The 16201-nt window shown below is 44.1% G+C and overlaps 1 pseudogene; it reads right to left on the bottom strand.

The window, feature by feature from the left end:
* Positions 1–3050: 3050 nt before the first annotated feature.
* Positions 3051–3168, bottom strand: LOC139241043 (5S ribosomal RNA; annotated as a pseudogene).
* Between the last annotated feature and the right edge of the window lie 13033 nt (positions 3169–16201).

Below are 16201 nucleotides of genomic sequence, written 5' to 3' on the forward strand. Positions count from 1 at the left end.
CTTCATTTTGGAGTTCCAGAACATAAAGTAACTGTCATGAAAATATCTTCATCCACTGTCTGGGCATGGGAAACATTCTAGGATTTTGATGGTCTTGCCTCAGGCCAACAAGACCAGTCCCAAGTCCTCTAGTTTTCAATCTAACATTACAAAGATCAGCAGTAACTCTACAGAAGGTTTATTGGGACCTCTGCCTCATCTTTCGCCTCTTGCGTTTCAGTCTGTAACAGGAAAATAAGTAAGTACTTGGTAAGTAGATGTAGCATTGGTCAATGACTACTGCAGCGTATATAGGACACACATCTCCCATCACATATACATGAACAATTTTACTTAAAACTCCCCCTCCAGTCTTCTCTCATTTCTGCTCTTGAAGGGAGGACTCACATTGAGGTCACTCTTCCACAGGAAGTGGTGGCTCTCTGCCACCTCATCTTAGTAGCTATTCTTGTGCAAAGCTTCTGACAGCCAGTGCCAGCACATTATTACCCCGCTACCTTTGCATCTCCTGGACGTTCCTTAATACCCGCCTTGTGACCAAACTTAATATCTCCCCCTTGGGCTTGGCATCCATTTTCATTTCCTTGCACATCAGAAGCGTTTTGGGACAGTTTTCTACATTAATTAGGTGCTTATGTATATAAAAAAGAAAGACTTGGATTTATATAGCACCTTTCACGACCACCGTATGTCTCAAAGCGCTTTACAGCCAATGAAGTACTTTTGGAGTGCAGTCACTGTTGTAATGTAGGAAACATGGAAGTTGCTGTATTATTTGTCCACAAGAGTCACCACAACCAGACCTAATCCTACCCTGCTATGCACTTCCAAAAAGGGGCGACGGAATCGTGATCAGTAGCACTAACTGATTTCTTTCCACGCAAAATGAAACCCTGGGAAGGAGGACACTTGAAATGGTCCATGAAGTTTGTGATTGGCAACAATTAGACATAGAACATATTCAACACATTCAGATCCCAAGAGCAACAAAAGAGGTGCCTTTAACTTGATGCTGATTACATAAGAACATAAGAACTAGGAGCAGGAGTTTGGCCCCTCGAGCCTGCTCCACCATTTAATAAGATCATGGCTGATCTGATCATGGACTCAGTTCCACTTCCCTGCCCGCTCCTCATAACCCTTTATTCCCTTATCGCTCAAAAATCTGTCAGTCTTCGCCTTAAATATATTCAATAACCCAGCCTCTACAACCCTCTGAGAGAAGAAATTCCTCCTAATCTCAGTTTTAAATGGGCGGCCCCTTATTCTGAGACTAAGTCCCCTATTTTAATTTCCCCTATGAGTGGAAATATCCTTTCTGCATCCACCTTGTCGAGCCCCCTCATTATCTTATATGTTTCAATAAGATCACCTCTCATTCTTCTGAACTCCAATGAGTATAGTCCCAACATACTCAACCTATCTTCATAAGTCAACGCCCTCATCTCCGGAATCAACCTAGTGAACCTTCTCTGAACAGCCTCCAATGCAAATATATCCTTCCTTAAATAAAACCAAAACTGTATGCAGTACTCCAGGTGTGGCCTTACCAATACCCTGTACAGTTATAGCAGGACTTCTCTGCTTTTATGTTAGAGTTTAGAAGGGGAATGTGCACTATTGTATAATTAGCTTGGTTGAGACATACCTGCGCATACGCTTCTTCTTCCACTGCAAGGGAAAAGGAGAAATTAGCATTGTGTATTGAAAGCATTCCCTCCCCACCATCACTGTCCCACCTCACAAGCCTACAATTCTATAACCAGAACCTGGGAGGAAGACTTTGTTACATTTATAATCACTAACCAATGCAAGGCCACTGTAGCTATGCATTTGTGAATGAAGTATTAACAATCGGTACCATTCGACACTAAATGCAGGATTATAGACACACACATTTTATATTTATTTGATCATGGGAAGTGGACATCGCTGGCAAAGCTGGCATTTATTGCCCATCCCTAATTGCCCTTGAGAAAGTGGTGGTGAGCTGCCTTCTTGAACTGTTGCAGTCCTTTTGGTGAAAGTACTGCCACAGTGCTGAATTTGTCGTAGTGGTTGTGTACAGCTGAGCGGCTTGCTGGGCCATTTCAGAGGGCAGTTATGAGTCAGCCACATTGCTGTGGGTATGGAGTCACATATAGGCCAGACCGGGTAAGGACAACAGATTTCCTTCTCTAAAGGACATTAAGTGAACCAGATGGGGTTTTAACAACAATCCCGTAGTTTCATGGTCACCATTACTGATACTAGTTTTTAAAAAATTTAAATTCCAGATTTATTTAATGAACTGAATTTAAATTCCCCAGCTGCTGTGGTGGGACTTGAACTCACGCCTCCAGATTATTAGTCCAGGCCTTGGGGCTAGTCCAGTAAACATAACAACTCATCATAGGCAGTCCCTCGAATCGAGGATGACTAGCTTTCACGTCAAAAAGGAATGAGTTCACAGGTGTTTCAATGAAGGACCGAATATTCAAGGACCCGAACTACATCCTGAAGGGTGGAAGATGCCTGTGCGTGGATTTTTTTAACGTGTGGTGGCCGTTGCACACCAGCCACCACACGGACTTGACAGAGCTAGGTCTTGGTCCAGTGGCAAGGATTAACCAAGAAGACCAGCTCTGCTGCACGGACCTGGTGCGTACATATCGCAGTGTGGGCTGGCCCGTGCTGCCCCTGGGCCCTCACCTCTCCTGGGCCCCGACCACGTCCCTCTACGAACTCTCGACGCTCCGAGTTTTGCAAAAACTCGAAGTTCAGTTACCCATTCACTATTCTGATAAAGCAGTGGTTCAAGTGCCAAGCCCCAAAGTTCTGCTAATTTCAGACCAGGATCCCCAGTACAATTTGGTTGTAAAACCAGCTTGAATCATGCACCGTTTCTAGAGCACAGACTGATTCGTGTGTGAACAAAGGCTTCAAAGCATAGGACAGGGAACTCTTTTTGGAACATAATAAACACCAGAAGTGGGATTTGAACCCTTATCTTCAGGATAGATTTTGAACTGAACATAGCACCTTAGACCGCTCGGCCATGCTGACTATAAAGCCTACTGCACCTGGTATTCCCAGGCAGTCTCCCATCCAAGTACTAACCAGGCCTGACTCTGTTTAGCTTCCGAGATCAGACGAGATCAGGTGTTTTCCGACTAGGGTGCCGTATGCCATAGGCCAGGGATGCTCAATCTGCAAACAGAGAGCCGTGGCAATCAGCCCATCAATCCCAAGCATCACTTTCCTGCTTTTAGTACTGGCGGCTTATTGGTGGATAAATCCGAAAATTAGATGACCAACATCACTTCGTCTTAGCAACTTTGAGGTGTATATGAACATGGATCAACAGCTGCTAAAACTCATTTTGTGCTCGTCTGTGGGCTGGTTTGAGCTGCGAATAGACCAATTGGTTAAGTGGTGATTAGCTGTTCCCTGGCAGTTGGACGAGTGTGTAAATAAAGACAGCACCAATTTGAACTCGAGTGAAAAATGAATCTTGTGTTGTGAAAGAACAGAATGTGGAGTGCAGCCTGGCAGTGCAGTTAGCCTAAAATGATATTGGATGGGGGAAATCACAAAGTTCTGTTTTAATTTATGAAACATTTAAGAGAAAAGAGTTTAGGAGAGACAGCTGAAGCACATAATGTGCAGTCGCTGCACACGATGGGAGGACCTGCTTTGCTACAGGTGCCTGCGATGACCACACATCCAGCAAGTGTCTGCAACAGCTTGCGCTGAAACATAATTACTGCGTGGCAACAGACCAACAGAGTCGGGAATAATGGATGTTTCGTTCCCCCATTGATCCCGTTCATCCCACTGATCCCGTTCATCCCACTGATCCCCTTCATCCATTGATTTCCCTCGTATCCCCTTTATCCATTGATTTCCCAGTGATCCCCTTTACCCACTGATTTCGCACTGATCCCCTTTATCCATTGATTTCCCACTGATCCCCTTTATCCATTGAATTCCCACGGACCCACTTCATCCATTGATTTGTCACGGATCCCCATTATCCATTGATTTCCCACGGATCCCGTTTATCCATTAATTTCCCACGGATTCCGTTTATCCATTGATTTCCCACTGATGCCCTTTATCCGTCGATTTCCCACTGATCCCCTTCATCCATTGAATTCCCACTGATCCCTTTTATCCATTGAATTCCCACTGATCCCCTTTATCCATTGAATTTCCACGGATACCCTTTATCCATTGAATTCCCACTAATCCCTTTTATCCATTGAATTTCCACAGATCCCCTTTATCCATTGAATTCCCACTGATCCCCATTATCCATTGATCACCCATGGATCCCCTTTACCCATTGAATTCCCACTAATCCCCTTTATCTAGTGAATTCCCACGGACTCCCTTTATCCATTTAATGCCCACAAATCCCCTTTACCATTGAATTCGCACTGAATCCCTTTATCCATTGAATTCCCACAGATCCACTTTATCCATTGATTTCCCACGGATCCCCTTTACCCACTGATTTCCCACTGATCCCCTTTACCCACTGATTTCCCACGGATCCCCTTTATCCATTGATTTCCCATGGATTCCCTTTATCCACTGATTTCCCACGGATACCCTTTATCCATTGATTTCCCACTGATCCCCTTTATCCTTTAATTTTGCACTGATCCCCATTATCCATTGCATTCCCATGGATCCCCTTTATCCATTGATTACCCACGGATCCCCTTTACCCATTGAATTCCCACTAATCCCCTTTATCCAGTGAATTCCCACGGACCCACTTTATCCATTGAATGCCCACGAATCCCCTTTATCCATAGACTTCCCACGGATCCCCTTTATCCATTGAATTCCCACGGATCCTCTTTATCCATTGAATTCCCACGGATCCCCTTTACCCATTGATTTCCTACTGATCCCCTTTATCCATTGATTTCCCACGGATCCCCTTTATCGATTGATTTCCCACTGATCCCCTTTATCCATTGATTTCCCACGGATCCCCTTTATCCATTGAATTCCCACGGATCCCCTTTACCCATTGATTTCCCACTGATCCCCTTTACCCACTGATTTCCTACGGATCCCCCTTATCCATTGATTTCCCACTGATCCCCTTTACCCTATGATTTCCCATGGATCCCCCTTATCCATTGATTTCCCACGGATCCCCTTTATCCATTGATTTCCCATGGATCCCCTTTATGCATTGATTTCCCATGGATCCACTTTATCCATTGATTTCCCACTGGTCTCCTTTATCCATTGATTTCCCACGGATCCCGTTATCCATTGATTTCCCATTGATCCCCTTTATCCACTGATTTCACACTGATCCCCTTTACCCACTGATTTCCCACTGATCCCCTTTATCCTTTAATTTTGCACTGATCCACATTATCCATTGCATTCCCACGGATCCCCTTTATCCATTGATTACCCAAGGATCCCCTTTACCCATTGAATTCCCACTAATCCCCTTTATCCAGTGAATGCCCACGGACCCACTTTATCCATTGAATGCCCACAAATCCCCTTTATCCATTGAATTCCCACTGATCCCCTTTATCCATTGAATTGCCACGGATCCCCTTTATCCATTGAATTTCCACGGATCCCCTTTATCCATTGAATTCCCACGGATCCCCTTTATCCATTGATTACCCACTGATCCCCTTTATCCATAGACTTCCCACGGATCCCCTTTATCCATTGAATTCCCACAGATCCTCTTTATCCATTGAATTCCCACGGATCCCCTTTACCCATTGATATCCCACTGATCCCCTTTACCCTATGATTTCCCATGGATCCCCCTTATCCATTGATTTCCCACGGATCCCCTTTATCCATTGATTTCCCATGGATCCCCTTTATGCATTGATTTCCCATGGATCCACTTTATCCATTGATTTCCCACTGGTCTCCTTTATCCATTGATTTCCCACGGATCCCGTTATCCATTGATTTCCCATTGATCCCCTTTATCCACTGATTTCCCACTGATCCCCTTTACCCACTGATTTCCCACTGATCCCCTTTACCCACTGATTTCCCACTGATCCCCTTTATCCACTGAAAGCCCCAGCAGTGAGTTGGAGCCATCGCTGGGACGAAGCGGCAGGAGGAGAGTCCGATTCTTACCTTGGCTCTCATGTCGCAGAGTCAGACGCTGTGCACAGAGGGAGTGTTTGCGCTGCTGTCGACCCAGCTCCCGCACACCGACTGAAGGAGGCAGAGGGGATCCGCGTAACCACCGCAACCGCCCATTGTGACCGCACCAAGCCATCCCCTCGGCAACGCGGGCCGCACGTGCTTCACTTCAAGCAAAGGCTGAGAAATGTGATGTCAACCAGTGTGCAGACAAAGCAAATAATGCCGAGGTGGGAGTGCACACCACACATCCAGCATTCTGGCTACAATGTGTCAGTGCAGCCTTCCTGCCGAGATATCAATGTATACAGGCACTGTAGGCATAACCTTTCCGAAGTCACATAACACAGCGCTCACACTCCCGAGTTCACACAACGCACAGCGCTCACATTGTGGAATGTCAAGTTATAACAAAGGGTTTGGCTCGGGATTTCGGTGGCAACGTACTCGAGAGAGAGTGCCTCAGAGAGCTGTGGCAGCTGGGACATTGAATACATTTAAGACAGAAATAGATAGTTTCTTAAACAATAAGGGGTTATGGGGAGCGGGCAGGGAAGTGGAGCTGAGTCCATGATCGGATCAGCCATGATCGTATTAAATGGCGTAGCAGGCTCGAGGGGCCAGTTGGCCTACTTCTGTTCCTATTTCTTATGTTCTTATGTAATGGAAGGAGTGATGAGTGGGTGCCATGAAGGGGAATATACAAGATTGCAGGGTATCTTGCCCTCTGTACTTGTGTCGTGGATACTGGTTAAACCCACCACAGAAAGTTAGGGCTTGTCTAAATCAGTCTAGGTAACCTTTTTAAGTCTACATGACTGCCAAACAAACTCCCTTTCACTGAAAATTAACGTTTACAAGGGCAGGTCTCATTCCTTCAGCTTTTAATTGTTGGAGATTTTTTTTTAAAGTAATTTTTTTTTAAACTTTCTTTTCTCTTTTATCTCTCTCTTAATCCAATCTTTCTTTCCCTCTCTATATTTCACTTTCTGTTCCTGATTTGATGCTGAATTCACTATTCTTGGACTCTTTGGTTGAGACTCTGCTGTTCATTAACAATTCTTCGATCTGATTGGTTAAGGAGACACACAGTTGCTGGCCCTGTTCACACAGGTCCCAGATGCCCTGTAGAGGGCGATGCGCTATTTTGGTAGAAGGAAGTGACCGGGGCCCAGGAGAGGCGAGGGCCCAGGGGCAGCATGAGCTAGCCCACACTGCGATATGTGTGCGCACTATGCAGCAGAGCTGGTCTCCAGTCGTCTTGGTTAACCCTTGTCACTGGATCAAGACCTAGCTCTGTCAAGCCCGTGTGGGGGCTGGTGTGCAACGGCCACCCCACGTTAAAAAAATCCATGCACAGGTATCTTCCACCCTTCAGGATGTAGTTCGGAACCTGGAATATTAGGTCCTTCATTGAAACACCTGTGAACTCATCCCTTTTTGGCGTGAAAGCAAGTCATCCTCGCTTCGAGGGACTGCCTATGATGATGATGATGATGATTTTGGTCTCCCACTTGCATCAACTTGCCGTGCAAAAGCTCAGACAAATGAAGCGGGAAAGGGCAAGTTTAACGAACAGCAGGCACTGTTCGATCACCGGGTACAGCAAATTCGAGCCCATTATATTTAGAGAAAGCAAAACAAGGTCTTTCGAGAGGATGTTGATTTTTGATAACATTTTACAGTAGTCTGAACACTCTTCAATTATCAGGTCAGCATCAGTCCCAAACAGTCACTGCTACAGGGATAAAGTCGGTCACGGAGATTGCTAGTAGCTCTGGTAAGTGAAAGCATTTTACAGTTTCATACCACATTGCTTGTGAACGTTGCACATTCCCTGGGAACTGACATCCTCCGCACTCTCATTGGACACTTCCTGTGGGAAATTGCTGATTTTTCTCTCTCATTAATCACATATGTAAATCCTGAGCACATTCAAATGTCAACGGCTGGAATTATTTTCATGCTAATCTCAACACTGCCAGCTTTCAACTGTGTGCTGAATCGAGTAAGTGAAGTCAGTGGACCCCATGGACTGTGCAAAGGTAAATAAACAGGATGAACACTGGCTGACTGGACGATGATATTCGTCAAACACCTGCTCCTCTTGGCCCCACAACAAGTCTCCCCAAATTATTTCCCGGCCTTTTGTGGAGCGGCCAACTGTGGTCACTGCCTGAAGGAGCATAAATGAAAAAGGAACTCCCCCAATATTAATGGTACAGAAAAACCAGGCTCTATTCTCACATACTACTCCTATATTAAGGACAGATATTGGGTCTGGCCAGGAACTCTCCCTCAGATCCACCTAACCCAAAGGGGCCACTCTCTGTCCAAGCACAATCATAGCTTCATTTTAGTAGGATCATACATTTAAAAGAAGCCTACTGGCATTTTTACCTTGTTTTGGATGGGATAAAGCTGGGTCTACCCTTGCCCACCTGGTGTGGGCTTCGGGGAAGCTCTATCAACAAGGGCAGACATCGATGGCAAAGCCCAACACCGCCTTCAGTGTGCCAGTGCAGCCTTTGGCCGCCTGAGGAATAGAATGTCCGAAGACCAGGATCTCAAACCTGGCACCAAGCTCATGGTCCACAGAGCAGTAGTCATACCCGGCCTCCTATATGCTTCAGATTCATAGATAATGTACAGTATGCACCTCAAAGCACTGGACAAGTACCACCAATGCTGCCTCCGCAAGATCTTGCAAATTCATTGGCAGGATAGGTGCACCAACATCAGTGTTCTCGCTCAGGCCAGCATCAAGGCATTGACCATGCTTGACCAGCTCCGATGAACGGGTCACATTGTCCGCATGCCCGATGCTAGACTCCCGAAACAAGCACTCTACTCTGAGATATGTCACAGCACGCGAGTCGCAGGAGGGCAGAGAAAACGTTTCAAGGATACCCTCAATCCTCCCTGAAAAAATGCAACATCCTCACCGACTCGTGGGAATTCCCGGCCCAAGCCTGCTCAAAGTGGAGGAGCAGCATCCGAGAAGGCACCGAACACTTCGAGTCTCTTGCCGGGAGCACGCGGAAGCCAAGTACAAACAGCGGAAGGAGCGCAGGACAAACCAAGCACCCCACCCACCCGTCCCTCCAACCACTGTCTGCCCCAACCTGTGACAGAGACTGTCGGTCCCGCATTGGTCTCATCAGTTATCTGAGAACTCATGTTAGTGTGGAAGCAAGTCATCCTCGACTCCGAGGAACTGCCTAAGAAGAAGAGATATTCAATGTAGCTCTTGCAGTACATCAGGGTCTGACTAGGCAGCCAAGTGAAGACTACAGATAATCCAGTTTAATTTAATGATGGGTTTGGTTATGAAGTGCAATGAATCCACTATTTTTTGATTGAAAGAAGGCATGTCAAGTGGACCAGGAGGCACACATGCCTTTATGGCACAAACTGTATCTGCAGGCGTTGTTACAGCTACTTTCCAGTGGTCACGCAAACTGGCTACACAAGTTCCATGTCAGCAGGCAGCCAGTTGAAAAGCTGCGCCATCAACTGCAAGGCCACTTGCAGCTCGCCTGCTCCATAGGGGTGGCACTTTCAATGGGACCTCAGCTTTTTTGTCCCCATCTCCTTCTAGTTTAGCATTTCAGCCAAAGTACTGTCGACAAGTATATCAAATAGGTTACTGGTGCACAGCACTGTATGGTTTTCATTACACTGCTGCCCAATGTCACCACATTGCTGCATTTCTGCAAAAATAAGGATCAGTGGTGAAAGAAAGACTTGGATTTATACAGCACCTTTCATGACCTCAGGACCTGCCAAAACACTTCACAGCCAATTAAGTACTTTTTGAAGTGTATTCACTGTTGTAATGTAGGAACTGCAGCAGCCAATATGTGCACAGCAAGCTCCCACAAACAGCAATGAGATAATGACCCGATAACCTGTTTTAGTGATGTTGGTACAGGGATAAATATTGGCCAGGGCACCAGGGAGACCTCTTCGAAATAGTGCCATGTTCACCTGAGAGAGCAGACGTTTAACGTCTCATCCGAAAGACGGCACCTCCGACAGTGCAGTGCTCCCTCAGCACTGCGCTGGAGTGTCAGCCTGGATGTTTGTGCTCAAGTCTCTGGAGTGGGACTTGAACCCACAACCTTCTGACTCACATGTGAGAGCTGACACCATGTAGCCAGTCCACGGCTCATCTGTGCGTCCGTAAGTGGACATGTATCATGCAGGTAACTTGTTTAACATTATCTGTTAAACCCTTTGAAGATGTGATTGTGCCAAGAGTGTTAGTTATAAGTTGCATCTTGAATATGCTGGAGTATGGGCTAGCATGGCAAACAATGAAAGAGTTGTAGGGTGGTGTGAGGGCTTGGTGTGTGCCAGCAGCAACTGTGGAACAAGGTACACAACACTTTCTGGCACCAATACTTGCAGCGTGTATCTGGTAAATAGTACCAGCTTCCATAAAGTGTGCCATCTTCATCTACATCTGTTCCTACGTTGTGCAGGTCCTGTAAATAGCCTTGATCCTGGCTGCCACCTTGTGCTCTGAAATGTCAAGCAGGACGACGCCCTGCACATTTGCCTCTTCCAGCATCTTCACTTCACCAGTCATCAGACAGGTGTCTAGTGTAAGATCCCAGAGGAACCCTGGTACCAAATGATTCGAGATTGACCCGTATTGTGGACCGTGATTTAATTTTATTCAACACAAGCAAGACTTAATACTTTGCATTAATCGAGCAGCAGTTTACAGAGTATAATTGAGACTTAGATCACCACTTATACTCGAGGTAGAAGCTGCAACCACAAGGAGGCTGCACCCTGTGTCTCTCATCGCTCATCTCTCCTCATTTCCCAGGTGACTCTTTGATTCTTCCTGAAATAATCGACTCCTGAAATCACTTACTCCTGAAATCTACTCCTGAAATCTCATACTCCTGAAATCATCTACTCCTGAAATCATCTACTCCTGAAATCATCTTTTCCTGAAATCTACTACTCCTGAAATCATCTACTCCTGAAATCGCCTACTCCTGAAATCATTTACTCCTGAAATCTTCAACTTCTGAAATCTCCTACTCCTGAAATCAACTAGTCCTGAAATCTCCTACTCCTGAAATCATTATTCCTGAAATCTTCCAGTCCTGAAATCATCTACTCCTGAAATGATCCACTCTTGAAATCTTCTACTCCTGAAATCATCTACTCCTGAAATCTACTACTCCTGAAATCATCTACTCCTGAAATCTTCTACTCCTGAAATTTCCGACCCTGAAATAATCTACGACTGAATTAATCTATCCAGAAATCACCTACTCCTGAAATCTCCTACTCCAGAAATCATCTACTCATGAAATCATCAATTCCTGAAATCTCCTATTATGAAATCATCTACTCCTGCAATCATCGACTGCTGAAATCTCCTACTCCTGAAATCATCTACTCCTGAAATCATCGACTCCTGAAATCTCCTACTCCTGAAATCTCCTACTCCTGAAATATTCTACTCCTGAAATCTTCTACACCTGAAATCTCATACTCCTGAAATCATCTACTCCTGAAATCATCAACTCCCGAATTCAACTATTCCTGAAATCACCTACTCCTGAAATCTCCTACTCGAGAAATCTCCTACTCCTGAAATCACCTACTCCTGAAATCTACTACTCATGAAATCATCTACTCCTGAAATCATCGACTCCTGAAATCTCCTACTCCTGAAATCTCCTACTCCTGAAATATTCTACTCCCGAAATCTTCTACAGCTGAAATCTCATACTCCTGAAATCATCTACTCCTGAAATCACCAACTCCCGAATTCAACTATTCCTGAAATCACCTACTCCTGAAATCTCCTACTCCAGAAATCTCCTACTCCTGAAATCATCTACTCCTGAAATCTCATACTCCTGAAATCATCGATTCCTGAAATCATCGACCCCTGATTTCATCCACTCCTCAAATCTCCTACTCCTGCAATCATCTACTCCAGAAATCATCTTTTCCTGAAATCTCCCAATCTTGAAACCAACTACTCCTGAAATCTCATACTCCTGAAATCATTTACTCCTGAAATCTCCTACTGCTGAAATCATCTACTCCTGAAATAATCTATTCCTGAAATCTCCTCCTACTGAAATCATCTACGACTGAAATCTCCTACTCCTGAAATCTTCTACTCCTGAAATCAACTACTCCTGAAATCATCTACTCCTGAAATCTCCGACCCTGAAATAATCTACCACTGAATTCATCGACTCCTGAAATCTCCGTCTCCTAAAATCTCCGACTCCTGAAATCATCTACTCCTGAAATCATCGACTCTTGAAATCTCCTACTCCTGAAATCTCCTACTCCTGAAATCATCTACTCTTGAACTCTCCAACTCCTGAAATCATCTACTCCTGAAATCTCCTACTCCTGAAATCTCTGACACCAGAAATCTCCTACTCCTGAAATCATCTACTCCTGAAATCTCCTACTCCTGAAATCATCTACTCCTGAAATCATCTACTCCTGAAATCTCCTGCTCCTGAAATGATCTACTCGTGAAATCATCTACTCATGAAATCTCCTACTCCTGAAATCATCTACTACTGAAATTATCTACTCCTGAAATCTCCTACTCCTGAAATCATCTACTCCTGAAATCTCATACTCCTGAAATCATCGATTCCTGAAATCATCGACCCCTGATTTCATCCACTCCTGAAATCTCCTACTCCTGCAATCATCTACTCCAGAAATCATCTTTTCCTGAAATCTCCCACTCTTGAAACCAACTACTCCTGAAATCTCATACTCCTGAAATCTCTGACACCAGAAATCTCCTACTCCTGAAATCATCTACTCCTGAAATCTCCTACTCCTGAAATCATCTACTCTAGAAATCATCTACTCCTGAAATCTCCTGCTCCTGAAATGATCTACTCGTGAAATCATCTACTCATGAAATCTCCTACTCCTGAAATCATCTACTACTGAAATTATCTACTCCTGAAATCTCCTACTCCTGAAATCATCTACTCCTGAAATCTCATACTCCCGAAATCATCGATTCCTGAAATCATCGACCCCTGATTTCATCCACTCCTGAAATCTCCTACTCCTGCAATCATCTACTCCAGAAATCATCTTTTCCTGAAATCTCCCACTCTTGAAACCAACTACTCCTGAAATCTCATACTCCTGAAATAATTTACTCCTGAAACCTCCTACTCCTGAAATCTTCTACTCCTGAAATCAACTACTCCTGAAATCTCCGACTCCTGAAATCTCCTACTCCTGAAATCATCTACTCCTGAAATCATCTACTCCTGAAATCATCTACTCCTGAAATCTCCAGCTCCTGAAATGATCTACTCGTGAAATCATCTGCTCCTGAAATCATCTACTCCTGAAATCATCGACTCCTGAACTCTCCTACTCCTGAAATCAACTACTCCTGAAATCTCTGACTCCTGAAATCTCCTACTCCTGAAATCATCTACTCCTGAAATCTCCGACCCTGAAATAATCTACCACTGAATTCATCTACTCCTGAAATCTCCGTCTCCTGAATTCTCCGACTCCTGAAATCATCTACTCCTGAAATCATCTACTCTTGAAATCTCCTACTCCTGAAATCTCCTAATCCTGAAATCATCTACTCTTGAACTCTCCAACTCCTGAAATCATCTACTCCTGAAATCTCCTACTCCTGAAATCTCTGACACCAGAAATCTCCTACTCCTGAAATCATCTACTCCTGAAATCTCCTACTCCTGAAATCTCCTACTCCTGAAATCATCTACTCCTGAAATCCTCTACTCCTGAAATCATCTACTCCTGAAATCTCCTGCTCCTGAAATGATCTACTCGTGAAATCATCTACTCATGAAATCTCCTACTCCTGAAATCATCTACTACTGAAATTATCTACTCCTGAAATCTCCTACTCTTGAAATCATCTACTCCTGAAATCTCCTCCTCCTGAAAGCATCTACTCCTGAAATCACCTCCTGAAATCTCCTGAAATTTCCCAATCCTGAAATCTCCTGCTCCTGAAATCTCCTACTCCTGAAATCATCTACTCCTGAAATCTCCTGCTCCTGAAATCATCTACTCCTGAATTCATCTGCTCCTGAAATCAACTTCTCCTGAAATCTCCTACTCCTAAAATCATATACTCATCAAATCATCTACTCCTGAAATCTCCTACTCCTGAATTCATCTACTCCTCAAATCAACTACTGAAATCTCCTGAAATCTCCCACTCCTGAAATCTCCTGCTTCTGAAATTTCCGACTCCTGAAATCATCGAATCCAGAAATCTCCTGCTCCTGAAATCATCTACTCGTGAAATCTCCTACTCCTGAAATCACCTACTCTTGAAATCATCTACTCCTGAAATCTGCTACCCCTGAAATTATCTACTCCTGAAATCATCGATTCCTGAAATGTCCCAATCCTGAAATCATCTAATCCTGAAATATTGTACTCCTGAAATCATCTACTCCTGAAATCTCCTCCTGAAATCAATAACTCATGAAATCTCCTGCTCCTGAATTCATCTACACCTGAAATCTCCTACTCCTGAAATCACCTACTTCTGAAATCATCTACTCCTGAAATCATCAACTCCTGAAATCTCCTACCCCTGAAATCATCTACTCCTGAAAGCATCTACTCCTGAATTTAACTACTCCTGAAATCTCCTTCCCCTTAAATCATCTACTCCTGAAATCACCTACTCCTGAAATCTCCTAGTCCTGACATAATCTACTCTAGAAATCACCTACTCCTGAAATCCCCTACTCCAGAAATCATCTACTCATGAAATCATAAATTCCTGAAATCTTCTGCTATGAAATCATCTTCCCCTGCAATCACCCACTCCTGAAATCTCCTACTCCAGAAATCTCCTACTCCTGAAATCATCTACTGCTGATATCTAATACTCCTGAAATCATCGATTCCTGAAATCATCGACCCCTGATTTCATCCACTCCTGAAATCTCCTACTGCTGCAATCATCTACTCCAGAAATCATCTTTTCCTGAAATCTCCCACTCTTGAAACCAACTACTCCTGAAATCTCATACTCCTGAAATAATTTACTCCTGAAATCTCCTACTCCTGAAATCTTCTACTCCTGAAATCAACTACTCCTCAAATCGCCGACTCCTGAAATCTCCTACTCCTGAACTCATCTACTCCTGAAATCATCTACTCCTGAAATCATCTACTCCTGAAATCTCCAGCTCCTGAAATGATCTACTCGTGAAATCATCTACTCCTGAAATCATCGACTCCTGAAATCATCTACTCCTGAACTCTCCTACTCCTGAAATCAACTACTCCTGAAATCTCTGACTCCTGAAATCTCCTACTCCTGAAATCATCTACTCCTGAAATCTACGACCCTGAAATAATGTACCACTGAATTCATCTACTCCTGAAATCTCCGTCTCCTGAAATCTCCGACTCCTGAAATCATCTACTCCTGAAATCATCTACTCTTGAAATCTCCTACTCCTGAAATATCCTACTCCTGAAATCATCTACTCTTGAACTGTCCAACTCCTGAAATCATCTACTCCTGAAATCTCCTACTCCTGAAATCTCTGACACCAGAAATCTCCTACTCCTGAAATCATCTATTCCTGAAATCTCCGACTCCTGAAATCTCCTACTCCTGAAATCATCTACTCCTGAAAGCATCTACTCCTGAAATCATCTACTCCTGAAATCTCCAGCTCCTGAAATGATCTACTCGTGAAATCATCTACTCCTGAAATCATCTACTCCTGAAATCATCTACTCCTAAAATCTCTGACTCCTGAAATCTCCTACTCCTGAAATCATCTACTCCTGAAATCTCCTACTCCTGAAATCATCTACCGCTGAAATCATCTACTCCTGAAATCAATAACTCCTGAAATCTCCTGCTCCTGAATTCATCTACACCTGAAATCTCCTACTCCTGAAATCACCTACTTCTGAAATCATCTACTCCTGAAATCATCAACTCCTGAAATCTCCTACCCCTGAAATCATCTACTCCTGAAAGCATCTACTCCTGAATTTAACTACTCCTGAA

The sequence above is a fragment of the Pristiophorus japonicus genome, chromosome X (genome assembly GCF_044704955.1).
Source record: "Pristiophorus japonicus isolate sPriJap1 chromosome X, sPriJap1.hap1, whole genome shotgun sequence".
Taxonomy (NCBI): Eukaryota; Metazoa; Chordata; class Chondrichthyes; family Pristiophoridae; genus Pristiophorus; species Pristiophorus japonicus.